The 21,760-nt window shown below is 38.3% G+C and overlaps 1 protein-coding gene across 1 annotated transcript in view; it reads right to left on the bottom strand.

The window, feature by feature from the left end:
• The window catches only part of enox2 (ecto-NOX disulfide-thiol exchanger 2), a 276,169-nt gene extending 262,418 nt beyond the window's left edge, over positions 1–13,751 (bottom strand). Inside the window, exon 1 of the mRNA XM_051650180.1 lies at positions 13,502–13,751. The gene's annotated coding sequence lies outside the window, so the exon portion shown is untranslated. The remainder of the gene's footprint in view (positions 1–13,501) is intronic.
• Positions 13,752–21,760: the final 8,009 nt, after the last annotated feature.

The following is a 21,760-nucleotide window of genomic DNA, read 5'->3' as shown; positions in this document are numbered from 1 at the left end:
TTAGAAATAATAGCCCAGTAATTCCTGTAACCAATCAAAGAAAGGTCAATCCAGGATCCACCCAATAACAAACACATAAACGGCTGAATGTCCATAGACTTAATGTGTTATGAGTCAGAGGGTAGGCTAAGCTTTCCACTGCAGTCTGCTCATAAACATCTTGTCATAGAGGCATCTGCACAAGTGTCATCTTGCTAAAACCGCTTTCATTAAGATTCCCTATCGCCTGGCTGACATTTACATTGCAGTGCTACAAAACATCTTACATTATCGTTACAATACAAAATCTATTCTACACATTTCAATATGTCAAAGTATTCTCCATCCTTGTCTTTAGAAGCAGAGCTGGTAACAGGGTGAATCAAACAAAACATGTACCTGAAGTGGTCGACCAATATGGGTTTTTTAATGGCCGATGCTGATGCCGATATCCAGAGAGCAGGGTGGCCGATAGGATGATACAATGCCAATATATCACACAATTTAATATAGTAAATAATGTAAACATAAAATTGCTAAAAAAAATAAAATTTACTTAATTTCACACAACACTTTGTAAAAAAAAACGTCTAATTTAAATAAAATTATATTGTATTTTAAATGGTAGAAAGCAGTTTCTTCTGATTTCTGTTTAGTCATCAAATTTCAGTAATTTATTTGCATATGAAGAAACTGTAAATATATTAGGAAGAAGGAAATAACAGTACACACAGTAGTCCAGTAACCAAGGATGGCAAGTCCACGTTAACAATAGCATTTACACAAAAAATACAGAATCAAACCAATTGTACATACAGTGCATAGTGAATAAGCACTTTTACCTTGAAGTTGCACCAGAGACTATTTAGCAGAGATGGGCCACTTATATTAAAATCAAAGGGAGAAATTAGAATGCACAACTGCAGCCAACGGTCAACGGATGTAGACAGGAAGTCCCGCCTTACAGGTAAAAGAGCCAATCACATTTTAGATACAGACATCGCCTGTCATACAACTCAAGAACCCGCATGCGCATTAGCTATAAAAGTTGGGAAAATGTCATTTTTTAAACGTAATCAGAGGTAAAGAAGCACAATTTATCATACCAATGTCGTCAGATTTTACTGCTGATTTGAAATATGTTTTTTGATTGTAATTTTCACCAACCGTTTTGGAGATTTCGGTCTTTCCCCGTTCAAGTCGATAGGAGCTACACTGTCAGGACTGGAAATAGCCTCCCGAGACTGCCATTCCAAACATGGCCGACAGTGGACTGACTTGCTAGAAAGACTTTGGTTGTACTCACACGCTCATGCGGATCCAGCGAGCAGCAGCAATCTCCTGACAGTTTAAACAGCCTGGATCGCCTCCTTGGATTGTGACCACTGACCATCGTGATTTGTGAATCAGAGGAACTTTTGATCCTGAAGTTTTGATTCTGGCTGATGGAATACGTGCTTCAGAGGAAGATTTTAGATGAGCGCTCGACGGGAAGAAAACGCTGGATTTTCGTGAGGTTCGTGAATTACATCTGTTTAAACGAGATATCTGCATATTTGCAAATGGTATATAAAATCATTTTTATTGATATTTACCTTTTATCATTAGAAAAGTGATGGAACTGTTGAGGAGAGACTGTTTGAATATGTGTTTTAGAGGTAAATAAATGAGTGCTGCACAGGATGCTGGATCTGCACAAGTTGTAAGGTTGGATTATTTATTTTTCCTGTGATTCCTTACATCATGGCGAATCTTTTAAGATCCGGCTGTTTTTGGCTCCGCCCCATTGTTTTCTCAATATTTTGGATTGTTTGAAAGAAATTCAAAACGAACTCTAGTTCTACTAGAGTTCTACTAGTCCTGGGTCATTTGCCTGATCTGAACCCATCCAGTGCAGAAATATTTAGCAGAGTCCCAATATGAAATGTTATCAAAGGAATTTTAAAATTTTGACTTAGTCAAATGATACATCAAAACGTTCGTAATGGACGTGGCCACTTTTACTAAAACAGTTAGAACTTTTGAACAGATTGACATCTATCATTTTGCTTCAAAAGATATGGATTCAATTACTGGAGTCGTATGGATTAATTTGATGCTGCCTTTATGTGCTTTTTACAGCTTCAAAATGTTGGTACCCAATTTTCAACAATTTAGTTTAGGCAGGATCTTCTCTGTTAATTTGTATTATTTGGCATCCACTGGATCATTTCTGTCAATTCTGATTATTTTGGTTATTTCTTCACATGTGCTTGGACCCCAATGATTGCCGCTTGCGGCTATATTTATTATTATTTATTATTCTTTTTCTGCATTAAAAGTGTCTGGGTGTCAGAGACCGTAAGTCGCACAGACCCCAAACTTGGTGGGATTTTGGTGGGTACACAATTGTACAGAGCAGTTATCTGAGTTACTGTTGACTTTCAGTTCAAACCAGTCTGGCCATTCTCTGTTGACCGCTCTCATCAACAAGGCATTTCCATCTGCAGAACTGCCGCTCATTGGATGTTTTTTGTTTTTGGCATCATTCTGAGTAAATTCTAGAGACTGTTGTGCATGTAAATCCCAGGAGATCAGCAGTTACAGAAATACTCAAACCACCCTGTCTGGCACCAACAACCATCCATGCTATTATCTAATCAGCCAATCATGTGGCAGCAATGCAGTGCATAAAATCATGCAGATAATGGTCAGGAGCTTCAGTTAATGTTCACATCAACCATCAGAATGGGGAAAAAATGTGATCTCAATGATTTGGACCATGGAATGATTGTTAGTGCCAGATGGGCTGGTCAACAGAGAATGGCCAGACTGGTTCGAACTGACAAAGTCTACAGTAACTCAGATAACCACTCTGCTGAATTGTGGTGAGAAGAATAGCATCTCAGAATGCTATTCTGAGATGTGAGTTGGCGCTCTTTTGGCGGCACGAGGGGGGCCTACACAATATTAGGAAGGTGGTTTTAATGTTGTGGCTGATCGGTGTATACATGCGACTACCCTAACCAGTTAGGCTCTGCTGTTACATCAGAGCTGATATATGTTACACTGATATATATATATATATATATATATATATATATATATATATATATATATATATATATATATATATATATATATACACTATATTGCCAAAAGTATTCGCTCATCTGCCTTTAGACGCATATGAACTTAAGTGACATCCCATTCTTAATCCATAGGGTTTAATATGACGTCGGCCCACCCTTTGCAGCTATAACAGCTTCAACTCTTCTGGGAAGGCTTTCCACAAGGTTTAGGAGTGTGTTTATGGGAATTTTTGACCATTCTTACAGAAGCGCATTTGTGAGGTCAGACACTGATGTTGGACGAGAAGGCCTGGCTCGCAGTCTTCGCTCTAATTCATCCCAAAGGTGCTCTATCGGGTTGAGGTCAGGACTCTGTGCAGGCCAGTCAAGTTCTTCCACACCAAACTTGCTCATCCATGTCTTTATGGACCTTGCTTTGTGCACTGGTGTGCAGACATGTTGGAACAGGAAGGGGCCACCCCCAAACTGTTCCCACAAAGTTAGGAGCATGGAATTGTCCAAAATCTCTTGGTATGCTGAAGCATTCAGAGTTCCTTTCACTGGAATTAAGGGGCCAAGCCCAGCTCCTGAAAAACAACCCCACACCATAATCCCCCTTCAACAAACTTCACAGTTGGCACAATGCAGTCAGACAAGTACCGTTCTCCTGGCAACCACCAAACCCAGACTCGTCCATCAGATTGCCAGATGGAGAAGCGTGATTCGTCACTCCAGAGAACGCGTCTCCACTGCTCTAGAGTCCAGTGGCGGCGTGCTTTACACCACTGCATCCGACGCTTTGCATTGCACTTGGTGATGTATGGCTTGGATGCAGCTGCTCGGCCATGGAAACCCATTCCATGAAGCTCTCTACGCACTGTTCTTGAGCTAATCTGAAGGCCACATGAACTTTGGAGGTCTGTAGCGATTGACTCTGCAGAAAGTTGGCGACCTCTGCGCACTATGCGCCTCAGCATCCGCTGACCCCGCTCTGTCATTTTACGTGGCCTACCACTTCGTGGCTGAGTTGCTGTCATTCCCAATCGCTTCCACTTTGTTATAATTCCACTGACAGTTGACTGTGGAATATTTAGTAGCGAGGAAATTTCACGACTGGACTTGTTGCACAGGTGGCATCCTATCACAGTACCACGCTGGAATTCACTGAGCTCCTGAGAGCGGCCCATTCTTTCACAAATGTTTGTAGAAGCAGTCTGCATGCCTAGGTGCTTCATTTTATACACCTGTGGCCATGGAAGTGATTGGAACACCTGAATTCAATTATTTGGATGGGTGAGCGAATACTTTTGGCAATATAGTGTATATATATATATATATATATATATATATATATATATATATATATATATATATATATACACACACACACACACACACACACACACACATACACATACACACATACACACATATATAGGCCTATAAATACACACTCACTGAGCACTATTAGGAACACTATGGTCCTAATAAATTGCCTGATGTGGACTTCTGCTGTTATAGCCCATCCACCTCAAGGCGGACTTCAACGTGTTGTGCATTCTGAGATGCTATTCGGCTCACTACAGTTGTACAGAGTTCTGCGCATGCATCAAGCAAGAGGAAATGTAATCGAGCTTCAAATCATGATATGGACCCCACTGACTTGCATTGTATGGATATTTTCGCATCATATCTCAATCAAAATATCTTCGTTTATGTTCCATGGAAAAAAGTATGCCATTTGAGAAGGCATGAGGGTGAGTAAATGATGATAAAATTATTATTTTTGGGTGAACTGTACCTTTAAGTGATGTTAGCCAGGTCCATCGAACACTTACATACTATTTGAAATGTCATCTAGCATCTTGGTGCGACTTCTGCACAGGCAAGCACAATCTTCAGAAAATTTAAAAATGTAGTTCCCTCTTGATATTTCACTTGTCTGATGATATGATTAAAATTTCTTTAGACTAAAGCTGTCAATCCCACCTCTAATTCATTGCTTCATTTTAAATCAAAACTTCTTTCTGTACAAAGCAAGACAACAAAAATAGAAATGCCAGCTAATTAGAAATGCACTGAATATAGATTAAAGATAGATACATGGTATCTAGATCTCAGAAATATCTTGACAACTCATGATTCTAATCTGCAATCAGGCCTATTCTGCCTTAAAATGTTCAATTAAGCTGTCAAAAATTGACTTACCCATATAAGAGCTTTTTCAATTAAATGAGGAAAAATGTCTGAATTTGTCAGACAGGAAGCTTTTAGTATTAAACACACACACCTTCCACTCATTGTCCAAGCATGGCTCATTGATTACCTTATCAGAGGAATGTCAGACGAGAAAAGCTCACCCTTTTCATATTTCTCTGCGAAATAGGGCTGAAACGATTAGTCAGCGTCGACAATAAAAAAAAAATTTGACAAAAATGTTCATTGTAGAATAGTCGTTTGGTCTCATTTAACTTAACATGAGATCACATTAAACTCTAATGAGGGCATGCAAGAGGAGCACAAACCGCAGCTTGCGCATGATTGAGGAGAGGAAGAAAACACAGCTCACTGTTCAGACTTTCCAAACAGCTTCAGGTGACGTAGATTGCAAAGTATTAGGAAATGATACAAAAATAAGTAAATACAGAAGCACTCTCATTGTGAAAGTGGAGCAGGAGCTGCCGTTCCACTTAAGCAAAACTTGCATGTCAGTGTGTCTTTAAAGGAAACACCTCAGAGAGTCTGTGCTATATCTTTAATGCATCCTTTATTAAAGTTCAAATAATAAGGAAGCAGGTCATGTAAATAAGTACAAACTCCGAAATTGCTATTTCTCTGTGCGGTCAGTGCCTCTTCTATGAGTCGCATGAAGTGACGCGATCTAAGTGGGAGAGATTGAAAATGCACCCGGCTGATGCTTTGGCTAGGGGACACTTGACCCTCGTGTGTGCGCTTAATGCAGCTAGAAGAAATCGTGATGGCTTGCGACGTATTTTGGAGTGTTTGCATTTTGTATTTTAGATTACTGGTGTTTGTGTATGTGGTCATTTTGAAACGTTATGTTTTAAATTGTATTACTGTGAAGCACTTTAGTCAACTCTGTTGTTTTAAATGCGATATAAATAAAGGTGAGCTGAGATTAAAGCGCAGGTGCTGTGATTTTAATTATATAAATACATATTTTACATGTGCTGTGTGGTTCACAGTGGATGAGTGCTCTGCTCTGTCATCTCATACAACGTGAATGATTCTCAGTGTCTGTGGAGTTTCTAGTGGACGGACAGTCGGATTTATTTAAAGTACGCAGCTCATCCACAGCAAGATTGCAGCCTTTAGCGATTTAATAAATCACACTAGGACATGTCACAATTTTTTATTTGATTAATTGTCCATTTCAGCGTACAAGGAGTAACAGAGCACGCGTTCAAAATAAGCCTGTGAGCATTTTAAAGCTGTTGTGTGTCAGTCATACTGCGCACTGGTACCAGATTGAGTTGGTGCTCAGTACTACCGGTACTGCAGAAACACTGGTATCGTTACATCTTTTTTATTTTAGTATCAACTTGGTACCAAAGTACCGGTACTTTTGCAACACTAGCCCGAATAGTCAAATAATCGTTCTATTAATCATTAGACTAGTCAATTATACTAGTCGACAAAATAATCGTTTGTTGCAGCCCTAGTGCGAAAAGAGCCAGAGTAAAGAGCTGTGTGACAGTGCATTTATGCTTGAAAGAATATTCAAATGACACAAGCTATCTCTCAATGACATCCCTCTACAACATAAACTAACAAAACAAACAGAAAGGCCACCAAAGTACTAATAGACACTCTGTCCTTGTTTACACCAGAGCATCATTCATACTCAAACCTTTGAATTGTGTGATTGTCCTCCATTAAGAGGCGAATATGTTTACGTGTGTACGTGTGTTTAGTGGGTTGCAAAAAGAAATGAGCCTTTTATTTCCATTCAGTCTTTGCTGGTAGCCAGCTCCTGTTATGCTCTCACAGGCCTATTTCTGTCCCTTTTTTGTTTTCAGTAAGCAGAGTGGTGCATTTAATCACGAATATGTGCCGCCTTTGAACATAAACACTTGAATAGCCCTTATATGCTGGTAAATGTGATCTACATTCCTTTATGTGACTAGTATCCAGACCCTCTCACCATTTAATATCTCTTCTAATGCTATAAAGCAGACTAAAAAATATACACAAAGATATATTTAAATACTTCCCATAATTTCCTTTTGAACACCCAACTGTCAAAAAAACCTAGAAGAAATAAACATAGTCACTGTGCTGATCCTCTATTTCCTTTAGTCAAAGCCTAAGCAGGATCTGAGCTAGGATTTTGTCAAGGCTAAGTCCTCCCAGCATAGAGTAAGCAGCAGTGTTAAGAACAGCAAATTGAGGTCTATAAGAACATACTTACAGTGGAACAAAAATAAGACCCACAGACAGACTGTTCACTCCACAATTTCATAGAATCAGACAGAGTAATACAATGTCTTGAACACTACCGATAAACCTCATGATGTGAAGCTAGAGTATTTCAGAATAGCTTTGTGGAAGGTTACGAATCCATCTCAGACCAGGAGAAAGAGATTATAAAGGGCAAATGGGAAAGAAATATCCTAAAGATAGTGGCGTCACCGCATTAACAACTACATGTTCAGTCGGTTATGTTCACTCTATGCATACTCAATGATTTAACATGCTAATTCAATGCGATTAATTATATAAAAATAAATACAAATAAAGCAATTAATCATGCCCCCAGACCGTAATTCAAGTACCACTAGGGCTGTCGTGATTATTAAATAACCGTCTGATTGCGGTTATTTGATCTAACCACAATTTTGGGGCATTCATATTCCAATCACATTTTGATGCCCAAATAAGGGAATTTTAAGCGAATATACTTTATAAATGCCATGAACGGCGCGTTTGTGTGTCATTCAGTTGAACACCGAGTCCGAGAGTCACTGAGCCGCACCGCAGAGGTCAAAAAGCTCCTGACAGCTCCTGTCCTGATGCCTGCGCTGTCAGCAGAGGCTCGCGCCAAACTCCCACGAAAATGTAAACGAACAAGTAAAAACTTTGATAGTGAATGCAAAGCACACCGGTTTCACTTTAAACGATCGTTTGATGGCAAATGTTCCTGGTTCATACATGCTGTGTTAATGACACGCAGTGACAAGGAGGAGACGCACTCTTACTCTATTTCTGTGGAGTGATAAAATGATTAAACTAAATCTCAGAGGTTTTGCTTCATGACAAAATAAGGGCTTGTGGGTTTAATCAGAGCATTCAAATAACTTGTGAAAGTGAAGAAATTAGGAAATAAAATGTTTTACTGTTGCATAATAAAATACAAATATAATTATTATATTATATAAATTATATTTTATTTTTTATTTTAAAAATTGTAAAATATATGAGTTCAAAAACAAGTGTACAGTGTTTCCCAGTGGATTTAGTGAGACTATGGGGGGTGGACCTCCGACCCTCTAGGGAGGTCCGGGGGCATGCTCCCCCATAAGAAAATGTTGTACATTTTAAAGTTAGATACTTCCATCTGGTGCACTTTGAGAGCAAAATTAAGAGGCTAGTGTTGTGCTCTTGAAAACAATTTTGAGCTCTTAAAGCTGCATTAGGCAACTTTGAAATAAATCGAATTGTGAGAAACAGCACCCGCAATTCTTCCCCATATACATGATGCTCTTCACCCCCAGCCAGGGTTTAATTCAAAAACAGAGCCAAGATCTGCCTCGCCAAAAGCGATTGGCTAAAATTAGCTGGACTGACACTAACTAACCCACAATTTTCACTCAGAGCTAGAGTCTGTGGTGCTAACTAATCTCTCACCGGGAACAAACCAGGGATGTCAGTTTCAGCTTTTTATCTTTTAACGTTACCTCAAGACTGCTAACGATAGCTAACTAGTGAAGCCGTAAGCAGTGTACGTTATGCCAATTAACCTAGTAACGATTGGGGTGGGGTGGAATAATAGGGTTCAAAACAGTGTTACTATGAATGCAAACTTTAATTCAGTGAAAAAGACACTCTATTAGCATAGCATAAATATATATAAATAAATTAAAATTTCCAACATTCTTTTGAATGTCCATGTACTAAAATAAAATATTTGATGCCATGAGTGTACCTTCATTTACTATTAGTATTATTTTGAATGGCCATGGAAAATGAAGCAATGTGATAACAATTTTACCTGGTCGCAAAAAGTAGTCCGTTAATTTACCTGATGAACTTTCACCTTTTGCTGACCCTTTATGCTTCACAGAGCTAATGTGTGCTTCCAAATCACTTGCACCTTTATTAGCAACTGACACATAAGTGCCAACTTTACATGTCATACATTCTGCTTCCCTCGGATCTCGACCTGGATGATAGCATGGGAATTTTTTGTGCAAATCTTCTGTAAATTTGCACTTTCGTTTGGGCATTGTTTCCACTCAGATGTCATTTGCTGCTACAGTCAAGCTGTTTGATGCCGAAAACAGTGCTTTGCGCATTTGCGGAGAGATTGGCAGGCAGGAATTTGGCCAATAGTTGCTGCAAGCCTCTTATAATTGACCAATTGGTGTGCGAGAAGGCGGGACTTACAAAGAGGGGTTAAAGCAATGCAAATATGCACGCACACAATTAAGTATTAGACCAGATGCACATCATAATGCAACTAAAGCCGAATCCCGGACAATTTCGCAAATTTAGAAATCCCGGCCGGACGCTTTTTTAAGGTCCGATAAAAAGAGGACATGCCCGGTAAAAAGAGGACGTATTATCACCCTAATCATGATTGTAACTTCGGCAGTAATATTATCTGTTTGCTCTTGTACACTGATGATGATAAATTGTGTGTGGAGTAGTGTATGCAGTGGATACATTTAATGTTAGTTAACGTTACTTACCTCAAAGATTTGTCGTCCTCCTCAATCAAATAACGTTAGACGGATCCAAGAATACTCCAGTGCATATATCTGCGAGTGTGTGTGAGCGTGTGAGTTTACACAATTGCCTAATTGCAATTATTTGTTGTACAATTAATCGTCAGCCAAATGTCATAATCGTGACAGCACTAAGTACCACCTTCATGTTTTTACAAGTCTCCATCAGCAAGAAGAAGCGCAACTCCAGCTGTACAGGCAACTTGGGGTGGGTAAAAATATCGACATCGATTCTAAAATCCCAAGATCAATCTTTTACTCTTTACCCTATACTACAATGAGAGGAAATCGCTCACATTATCAACCAAATTTTGTGCTATGCGAATAAAATGTATATTGGCAGCTGGCTGGTAAATGTTTAGATTTCACTTAACAGTGATTGTGTAGTATTTGGTGGAGTATTCAGCAGCGAGATCCTCTTACTACATGTTGAGAGCAAAAGTTTTTCCGTGTAATGTGTGTGTGTCCAAAGACGAGATCCACGCGACCCATTTGCCATTGAATAATTTCTCTTTTAATAACCTTTCTGTTCTCTGCAGTCAGTAATTGATCAAAAACAACAAAAAAGAAACCTTTTATTCTAATCACTCTTAGGACAGATGAGATAAAGCTGTTTGAGTCTCTCTCATTAACATAAGCTCATTTACAGATGCTGTGTACAGAAATGCCGTCTTTCTTAAAGAGACAGTACAGTGTTTTTTAGCATGTGTTCAACAAATCAATGTAAATAACTGCAAATAGTACAAATTGTGTTATTAGACAATAAACATGTAAAAAAAAAAAAAGTAGTATATGCAATATATTATCATATTTAATGATTAAATACATGTATATGTTCATTTTTAAAAGCTAAAATGTGACCAAAATGATGAAAAACTAATTAAATACAATTAGCAAAATTCATATTCTCATAAGATACCAAGTAAGAAGTTCCCCTGTATGATTAACAGCAATAGCTGGGAGATAATTTCTTTCAAAATTAAGCAAAAGGGACTTTATATCTGAAATATACCCATATGGATTAAATCGAATCGGGAAATCTGTATCAATACCCAGACCTACAGGCAACAAATCAACCTTACAGACAGCAGACAGCATTAGATGAGTACACGTTCAAACACAGTTGGACGTTCACTGCGTGTTGTGTTTGACACCACCAAACACAACACATAAGCGAGATGCTCCAAAAGCATCCATCTGACGCATATGTACAGGATGAATTCAGCTGTAAAATGTTTTGCTGTGGACTGTAGGCCAATGATTGGCTTGTTTCTTGATATAGAAATAAAGTAAACAGTTTATTGCCTTCTAAAGCCACTTTTTGTATTGCCTAATCAATGCTTTACTAATCTTTATTTTAATTATATGAATTATATATACTGATATGTCTGTGTGTGTGTATATATATATATATGTGTGTGTGTGTGTGTGTGTATATATATGTGTGTGTGTGTGTGTGTGTGTGTGTGTGTGTGTGTATATATATATATATATATATATATATACACACACACACACACACACAAACATATGTATATATATATATATATATATATATATATATATATATATATATATATATATATAATACATATATATTATAATTTTTATATTTAATCATTATATCTTGAATTATTTTTAATAGGGGGCCTTTCTCTGCAAATATTGATATATGCGATTAATTCATTGCCATTTGATGTAATTAATTTGATTATAAATTCCAATTGATTGACAGCCCTAGTTAATTTGGTTGTCACTACCTGAATTTTCTGGGAGTGTATTCGGCTGTTACTAAATAACTGAATGTATGGAATGGGATTAAGCACTAAGAAGAGGAGTGATAACAGCATTTAGCTGAATTGTGTATGAAATTGCACTCATTGAAGAAGGTTTTATGTCTTTTTCACTCTATTGCAATTATCTCTCTGCGCATTTGTGAGTCTAAAGAACCAAAACTTTTACAAGTAAACGGCCGGTCTTCAGTTTGCTGACAACAAACCCCCTTAACTTTCATGCACTGATACCCGCCAGTGGTTGTGCATTTCTCGTGCATTACTAGGACACAAAGCTTTCTGTGTGCATCACTACAGACGTGTTTTTGGTGCTGTCTTGACACTCACACGCTTTGCGCCATTCTGAGCAGTTCTCACTCTAAAAATACTTCTGCATGTGGTGAATACCTCCAATATTGAGATCACACAGGAAAACAGCAGGACAGAGAAATATTTAAATTATTATTCTACCAGAAGCCTAGCTCAACAAATATGCATGGTGTGAAAATTAAATGATTCTTAAGCTTATTTAACAACGGTTTAAATGCATCACACTGCTTGCTGTGAACACTACAGACATTTTAATGGTTATCAATTGTCGGTTATGCCACACAATTCAACAAGTTACTTTCCAATAATGGGACCTGAGTTTCTAACAACTCTAAAAGCTTAGGCGTAAGGTCGATTTATGTAAATTAACTAGGCAGATCTGACAAATATTAAAGAACCAAACATTTAATTATGACTCTTGAACAGGGCATCTAAATCTTGTAGTTGTACAAAAAAATAAATAAATAAATAAAATAAAATAAATGCAATCTTAGTTGGTTTGAGAAATGTATGAATGAAAGCATATGAAAACATTGATAAAAGTTTTAATAGAGAGTTTAAATAACTGAACACATAACGTCACTATAAGCAGAAAAAGCTGCATGCATGGAGAATGAGTGAACGCAAATGATGCATGAAAGAGGTTTGAGGACACAAAATATGACAGTAATATCTCATCTAGTCAAGTGAGACAACCTCTGCTGAAGTCATCAGGTAGGAGGGTTCAAAATAGTATCATGACACTCATGATGCTGTACCATGGTATCCATAGCCAAAATGCCATAGTTACTACAATAATGCTTTATAACACGACAAATAAAATGGTATCTTTTTCAAAGAGTCTAAGAAGATTTTAGAATGTATCTGTCATCAGTTTCCTTTCGATGACCATAACCAAGTTACCACAGTTTCATTGTAGCAACAAAAACGTTACGTAACTATGATATTCTGACAGAAACTCTGGTCAGCGAGGTACATTTTTGTCTCGAGACCACTAAAATTGCCTAAAAACATTAAAACGTCCGAATTACTTCTATAAATTGGACGGCTGGTGTCTCTTGCATGTTTTAACACTTTATCTTGCATTCGTTTGGTTAAACATTTTGACGTTAATATACATATTAAAGTGTTTAAAAACGCACTACTTGGAAGTGATGTGAAAGTGAAATGATGCGCGTGCTCTTGAACATAACACCAGCACGAGACTCGCTACAACAGACGGATGCATTTCATGTTTCAACGACAGTTTTGAATCCACCGCACCAGGAAACATCACGGGACATCTGCGAAAGACAGCTCAGTGCCGCTGCGGCTGCATTCCAATGCAAAAGCTTAAAACGTATGCTTCTGTCCCACATTCGTATTGCAATGTATGATGATATAACTTTATATGCACACTCACCTCAGATTAAGAGCGAGGAATTTTCCGAAGCCCACGTTAACAAAGCTGTCGACAATCTCCCAAGTGTGACCGGTGAATAATGCAGGACTTGTCCCAAGATATGGTGATGTTTCAGTGCATACAGCACTGCTGGACAGATGCTGAATTCTAGTCGGTAATTAGAAGATCCAGTGAGCAGCACCGGTGCTGTCAGAGCGGAGGTAAACACATAAAAGCATTATGGGAACCTGGAGGAGCAACGTGCTTTACCCACGTGGGGTATCCCACAGCGACATCTACAGTGTATAATAATGCTCATACTGACAAAAAAGGTACCCCAAAGGGCCATGTTTTTTTCAAGTAGGTATAGCTGCAGAATCTCCAAAAGTGGGCGGGGTTACTCCAAAAAGGGGTTGCGCCAACTCCAGAAGAGGGCATCATTTCCACTCGCGGTTAAGGTAGGGAAAGGGTTAGGTAAGGCGCTCCCAATATCTTTAATGGCTAGTTGGAGCTCCCGCCCCTTTTTGGAGCAACACTGCCTGCAGCTACATCCTTCTCTGTTTTTTGAACACACCATCCCAAATGTGTGACTTTCTTTCTTCTGCAGAACACAAACGTGCAGATTTTTAGAAGAATATCTCAGCTCTGTAGGTGCATAAAATACAAATGAATGATGACAAGACCTTTCAAGCTCCAAAAATCACATAAAGTCAGGATAAAAGTAATCCATACAACTCCAGTGGTTTAATCCATGTCTTCAGAAGCAATTTAATAGGATTTAATAGGTGTGGGTGACAATCAGATCAATATTTATGTCCTTTTTTTACAATAAATCTCCACTTTTACCATCACATTATTCAGAAGACATATATTGAACCACTGGAGTCGTATGGATTACTATTATGCTGCCTTTATGTGATTTTTGGAGCTTCAAAGTTCTGGTCACCATTCACTTGCATTGAAAGGAACTGCAGAGCTGAGATATTCTTCTAAAACACTTCATTTGAGTTCAGCAACAGAAAGAAAGTCATACCCATCTGGGATGGCATGAAAGTGAGTAAATGATGAGAGAATTTTTTATTTCTGGGTGAACTAACCCTTTAAATAACAGTGAGATTATGCTTGCCAAACTGTCTGGAGAAAATGTTTATTTGTTGAAATAAATCCTGTGGTTCCTATAAATGCAAAGGTTGTCTGAAGAGCCACATACATACACTGTATTTTCTGTGTCTATGACCACTAATGATTTTGTACACAAAATAAAGTCAACATGAAACAACATTTTACTTAGATTATGTGACATATCCAAGTGAAACTTGAGTCAACTTAATCCTATCAGAAATGAAGTCAATCATGAAAAGTTGATGTTTCATTCCAAAATTAAGCTGACCTGAATACAGCTTTCCTGAAACACCACTAACACTTTTGAGGAGGCTTTTTAACCATTGAGCATTTCAGCATATTCCAATTGTAATGCTTGTGAAATGCTTGTCTGCTATTATTGCTGTAATTTTTTTTTTATCTGCCATTAAATTACTGAGTTAACTATAGACAAGATTTTAGAAAGGCTGCATTACCTACAGTAGTAGTCTTAAAGAGCTAAATATTTAGTTATTAATTAACATGATGACAGCCAAAAAGATATGCACTTATAAATCGTGCACTATAAGACCAGGAATGTGTATTAATAGTCCATTTTGATTTCATGACATTAAATTATACTGCACGAGTGGCATTCTTAGATTCAAGACCAATCCTAGGCAACACACACACACACACACACACACACACACACACACACACACACACACACACACAAAACAGCTTATACAGGGAAAGGCTGGTAGCCTATACGGTCTGCTGTGTAATTAATCCTTGTGAAGTTTTCGAAACCAAAAACATAGTGAATCTAATGTAGCTCTGAAATATAGCAGAGACCGCAAGGCCAACAAGAAAAAGCTCTGCAAGTCATGAACAGATACACCGCTAGTGATTTATTGCACTCCTGTATCCCTTTTTCTTGTGACTAAAGGAAAAGAGTTCATAAATCCCATTGTTTTATTCTGGATCATAAGCTTGTAATGCTGGGGGAAAAAAATTTAACATTTTTAATACTTAAACATGCTCTCTTTGTTCAAAGTTGCCACATGATTACAATAAAATATATACTATTATAAGAATAATAGTATTTTGATATGAACAGATATTCTGTAGCCAGACAACTAAATGCTTTGGGAGGTCTATTTTAATCCTACAACAGGCATTTCCTTTTAGATTTATGGTATGAAATTGCACAGTGCTAGAGAGCCTAATATAAAATACAATAAAGGAATGGAAAAGAAGGAATAAATCTACGCTACTGTAGCACAAAGACTTTGTAAACAATAATTCTCATTTGTCATACAAAGTCCATAAACAATACTGCACTAAGAGGCTTGACAATTCAAAAACAGCAAATAATTAATCCTCAACCCAACAACAATTCTGTCTCAATAGAAATGTACAAATCATGAACAAATGGATGCATGTACATTGCATGCATTGTACTTAATGGCAGCATAGCAGGTTTAAAAGGCAAGCTGGATACATTGTAAAACCCCATGAAATCAAAATTGGTCCATGTCTGTTAGCTTTAAAGCCATCTTTATGGAAGTGTTCCCCTAAAAGTAAAAAAAAAATAAAAATAAAAAACTTTAAGCAGATACAGAATTTGCATTAAACTTTTTACATTGAAATTGTCATCTTGCACTCAGGGGTGTATACACATTAGGAAATACTTGAACAGGAAAGAAAACTGCTTGTCAAGAGATTTGTTGGGGTTACCATGTTGCTTGTCAGGAAGATATGAATTGCGATCAGTCAAGAGCAATATAACTGCACGTCTCACATGAAGCATGCAGGAGAGTTCATAAAGATATAAAAACGTGTTGTTTTGAGAAAGAGAGTGTGGGACAAACACAGCTTGAGGTACAAAACTAGAAAATCACTGACTGAACATTGAGAGGAAGAGATTATTATTATTATTATTATTATTATTATTATCAGTTTTTGTGTAGGCAATAGCACAAGGAAAGGCTAGCACGTACTACACCACCCAGCCCCTGGCTCTCTGACGTCCTTCGTGAACATCGGACTGACCTCAGGGCAGCTGAGAGGAGATGGCAGGAATCTAAAGATCCAGCAGATCTAGGTAAGTATCAGTCTCTGCTTGCAACTTTTTCAGATAACGTTAAATCTGCAAAAACTTCCTACTACCAGAACAAGATCAGCAGCACCACAGACACTCGCAGCTTGTTTAGAACATTCAACACACTTCTCTGCCCTCCTCCTCCACCACCTGACACATCACTGACAGCAGATGTCTTCGCCAAATGTTTTACTAATAAGGTTACAACCATCAGCAATACATTCTCAGCACCTCACCCTGTCAAACACCCGCCTCCTGTATGCAACTCCTCTGTCTCTATGTTCTCTCCTCTGACTGACACTGAGATCTCTAAACTCCTCCTCTCCAACCACCCCACCACATGTTCCCTTGACCCCATTCCTTCTCACCTTCTCCAGGCCATCTCTCCGTCCATCTTACCTGCACTCACTCACATAATTAACACATCTCTACTTACAGGCACTTTTCCCACTACATTTAAGCAGGCTCGAGTAACCCCGCTGCTAAAGAAATCCGCACTTAACCCCATACAAATAGAACAATGCAGACCAGTCTCTCTCATCCCATTCATGGCAAAAACACTTGAAAGGGCAGTTTTAATCAAATCACTGCCTATCTCTCACAGAACAAACTGCTGGATGACAATCAGTCAGGCTTCAAAAGTGGACACTCCACCGAGACTGCCCTGCTGTCTGTCACTGAGTCACTGAGACAGGCGAAATCTGAATCCAGATCATCTTTCCTGATTCAACTGGACCTTTCTGCAGCCTTCGACACAGTCAACCATCAGACCTTACTCTCCACCCTCTCTTTGCTAGGCATCAGAGGAACTGTGCTTGACTGGTTTAATTCCTATCTCTCAGGTAGGTCCTTCAAGGTAGCCTGGAGAGGTGAGGTGTCCAAGCCACATCAGCTACTTACTGGGGTACCTCAGGGTTCAGTGCTTGGGCCACTTCTCTTCTCTATATACACAACATCACTGGGACCCATCATTCAGGCACATGGTTTCTCTTACCATTGCTATGCTGATGACACGCAACTCTACTTGTCTTTCCAGCCCAATGACACCACAGTGACTGCTCGAATCTCTGCCTGCCTGGCAGACATCTAGGCCTGGATGAAGGAACTCCACCTGCAACTTAACCCAGCCAAGACCAAACTCCTTGTCTTTCCAGCCAACCCTGCTGTTGAACACAACATCACTGTGCAGCTGGGTGCAACTACAGTAACATCTTCCAAAACAGTCAGAAATCTAGGGGTAACCATCGATAATAAACTAAATTTCACAGACCACATCTCAAAGACTGCAAGATAATGTAGATTTACACTCTACAATATCAGGAAGATAAGACCCTTCCTCTCTGAACATGCCACACAACTTCTTGTTCAGTTACTTGTCATAACTAGACTGGACTACTGTAACGCTCTCATTGCAGGCCTCCCTGCATGTGCAATTAGACCCCTGCAAATGATCCAGAATACAGCAGCACGTCTGTTTTTAATCAACCAAAGAGAGCGCATGTTACACCACTCCTTGTCTCTCTTCACTGGCTGCCAGTTGATGCACGTATCAAGTTCAAGGCTCTGATGCTTTCATACAAAACAGTCACTGGGTCTGCTCCAGCATACCTAAAATCATTTCTGCAGAGCTACGCACCCACTAGAAGCCTGCGGTCGGCTAAGGAACGTCGCCTTGTTGTACCAACACAAAGAGGCACCAAAACACTTTCCCTGACTTTCGGCTTCATCATACCACATTGGTGGAATGACCTTCCCAACTCCATCTGTGAAGCTGACTCACTTTCTGTCTTCAAAAAAACGGCTAAAAACACATCTTTTCCATGAGCACTTAACCAGTCACTAAAAAAAATAAAAAAATTTAAAAAAAAGAATCCTTGTTGCACTTTAATCGGTTTTGAATGCTATTCTGATGCTAGTGAAACTTTGTAATATGGCACTTTTCGTACCACTGTCTCCTTTAGATGATTCGCATATGTTTTTCCGCTTTTGTAAGTCGCTTTGGATAAAAGCGTCTGCCAAATGAATAAATGTAAATATAAAGGTTAAAAGATTGTGTCTACATCTGGGGCCCCCTGGCAAACAGGAAGCTCATATGTTTGATGAGTGGGAGTGTTAGTCTGTGTGAAACTGTATACCAAACATCTCACACCAAACTCTTTACGAGGTGCAACTATGTGTGTGTGTGTATGAGGGTTTGTGCCTGTTCAGCTAATGGTCCCATGCGTTGGTGTCCAGGTGCCGTGAATGGAAGCAGATGTACTTCATAATGAATCAAACTAGAGAAATAACTGAGAGAAACAGGGAGGAAAAAGTCAAGTGTGCATTTGCTGTCTGAGTTCTCATAAGGAGAAGCACATGTAGGAGCAGCCCATTGGTTACCTAATCAGGTGAGCTGCCACACAATAATTTCACTTTCTCCAGAGACCAGAGTGAAGGACGACATAACAGCTAATGCTCAGTTCAACAGACACAGAAAAAAAGCAAACATATATAGAAAAGTCACTTTCTTAAAAGCGAGTTTGCAAACAGAATGAGCTTGTTTCAACTTAGATCAAAATATCTGAAAGAAAAGGATCAAGGAATGCTCACACCTAGACTCTAGCCTTAAAGCTCACCTTTAGTGCACCGTTTCTCTGCCTTAGAGAGAAATTCTGACATTGTGATAGATCAAACTGGTGATAGACGCTAGTTATAGATTACTGTTGCTTGAGACCATCTTAACAATTGTGGGCGTGGTGACAAATGACATAGTGATTTCACTATCTATGATGAAAAAGATGACTTAAAAAATAAAAAATATAAGAGCTTCCAAGGTGAAAGAGGGACCATCTGGCATAGCATTTAAAATCTGTACAATTGTGGAGTAAAGTGAAAAAAAAAAAAAAAAAAAAAGACACTTGGTACTTCACATCAGGCTCCAAGTCACTGACACTTTCTAGCTGGGTTTACAAAAATATAGATTTTGTGATTAATTAAGATCTTAAAGACCAGTCATTTATTCTTAAAATCTTTTTGGATGTGTGCTATGGATGTTATTCTAATCTTAATGTCAAACATTAATACATTAAAGTTATATATTAATGCCAAACATTAATATTTTATGATATGTACCATCCCTATACAATTCACATAACATTAAAGAGAACTTAACTTTAATATCTCAGCAAGGTTTACATTGCAACTGAAATATTCCTTAATGAATTAATATTGAATTGATTCAAATTCTGATTCTCTCTGATTTAGCAGGACTGGACAGACACTTCAAACATTGATCAGCACATCTATTATCTAATAGCAAGTTTAATTTCATTTCATGGTCAGTTATACAAGGTGTTTTGTTACTTTCTATTCATTATGTAAATGATAAGATGCACAATTCTTGTAAAAAATAAAAAAATGTCTGTGAAATTCTTAAATATGCCACGTTTGTATTATTGAAGGCTAATGATTAATCTGTTTGTTTACTATGTGCTCTCGAACAGCAGACAGAAGCTGTGTGGGTGGATGCAGAGTGTCTAGAATGCAACAGTATGTTCATTTGCAGAATGATTTTACATACATACATACTACAGTCCCAGAAAAAACATAATTGGAAAGTAGACTGAATATTACTGATTAGATGCCTTTAGCCGAAATGTTCTAGTATTCTTTTACTGCACTGTAGTCTAGTTCATACAGCTGCTGAGAACTCACAATAGACAAGAGGCAGGTGAAAGATAACCTGGTAGAGAATGCAGGCTAGCAACCAAACCCACAGTACTGAGATAAAGTGACAGAATGTGGAAGCCATATGGGTTGAAAGGGAGCAAGAAGAAGGACAGAAGGGGAAGACACGCTGGCAATGATGTGCGCATTCATCACTTCCTCTAACATCTCTCTCACCCATTTGCAAATACAGTCAATAAATTAGATGTTTGTGTGTAATACATCACACCTTTTTGCTTGCTGTAAAATGTGCAAAACACACATGTATGCATATAAGGCATTTAAGGTTTAAAGGTGCACTCAGTAATTTGCTCCAAAGAAATGAATTGTAATTTTGAAACATATGTATAAAATCATGAATACTCACATGAGATCAGGACTCTAGTCATATCAGTAACCTTATAAAAGTTTTTTAAATCTAAATGGAAAGGGTTCCCTCATGGGAGCTGCAATGTTATGATCACATGATCAGCTGAATATTACTCGCTTAATCTCAGTAACCACCCTGTTATTGGACACTTTCACTCATTAATCATGGCTAAATGTGAATAGTACATTTCTACAATGGCATCTGTAACTGAAAACTATTCAAAAGCCTTCTCTGCTGGCCTAACATGCCAAATAAATAAATATTTTTCATCCGTTCATTCTCAATCACCTTTTTGCCTATGTATTTTTAATCGCTTTCCACTCTTAATCTACAAACAAATAGCGAAAAACAAAATGTTTATCCAATCAGAATTTATTCCTTGATGCTTACGAGCAAAGTGTGACATCTGTTTCACAAATCACATGCCCGAAACTGAAGCAGCGCATGAGTCTGAGCTCCATCCGTTAGGCCTTCAGAATTTCTACAGAATCCCTCAAGAGTACAAATGAATGAGCAACTAAAGCCAGACTGTCAGATTCATCAGCCAATCAGATTGATTTATTTGCTCTTGGTGGGTGTGATCTTTAGGATATGTCCCAGTGGAGGCCTTCTAGCTGGCCTTGAGTGACGCAATCACGCTTTAAGTGATGTACATACTTCAAGAGCGAAAAGCGCGAGATCTTGCTGAGCAGTCGGCTGTCATCACTGCTGGTATCGCCACTGAGAAAGAGATCCTTATGGATTTAAAAACACGAGATGTTCTGCATGACTGTGTGACTGCTTAATTTATTAAACAAGAAAGGAGGACTGATTTTCAATTCAAATAAATTGGTAAGTGCTTTTTGCATTGTTATAGCAACATCAGGAGTTTTCTAAGTGTAAATTAGGCTGATAGAGCGTTCAGTGTTGGATCAAGTTTTGAAAAGTAGTGCTGCGTTCCATTCAACTCGGAAAGTCGGATTTTACAACTTCCTACTAGGAAAAGTGCAATGGAATGCATCTTAAAGTCACAATTACA

This window comes from Myxocyprinus asiaticus, chromosome 22 (assembly GCF_019703515.2).
Source record: "Myxocyprinus asiaticus isolate MX2 ecotype Aquarium Trade chromosome 22, UBuf_Myxa_2, whole genome shotgun sequence".
Lineage (NCBI taxonomy): Eukaryota > Metazoa > Chordata > Actinopteri > Cypriniformes > Catostomidae > Myxocyprinus > Myxocyprinus asiaticus.
Note: the sequence above shows the minus strand (reverse complement) of the source record. Positions and strands in the feature narration are given on the sequence as shown.